The following is a 455-nucleotide window of genomic DNA, read 5'->3' on the forward strand; positions in this document are numbered from 1 at the left end:
TGGATACATTTTTCAGCTGCTATAATCAATCAACGTTAAATTTCTTGCATGGCTAACAAATGAGCCACTTGGACATGTACTTTGCAGCTTCATTTCCTTCATTTTATTTTTTTCCTTTTTTTTGTGAAGAATTTTACTATGATGAGATATAGCTTTTAATTTTTGTAACTTTTCTGAATTTTTTTTGTGATTTGGTGACATTGTGATGAGTTCTTGGTCCGGTAATATTGACATATACTGTATTTTTATAGCACAGATACAGGTTTGTTGCATAAGAAACATAATGTTTTGCCATCTAATTTGGTAACAAAATAATTCACACTTCACTGTACCTTAAAGATGGAATATTCTATTTTTTATTTTTTTTTAAGTTTTTAGGCGAGGCAACCCTTGGTTGACCTCACAGATTTCAAGGACTTTGTCAGCTTACGATTCCTTATTTTTTATTTTTTACG

Source organism: Pteropus vampyrus, unplaced genomic scaffold, assembly GCF_000151845.1.
Source record: "Pteropus vampyrus isolate Shadow unplaced genomic scaffold, Pvam_2.0 Scaffold45, whole genome shotgun sequence".
Taxonomy (NCBI): Eukaryota; Metazoa; Chordata; class Mammalia; order Chiroptera; family Pteropodidae; genus Pteropus; species Pteropus vampyrus.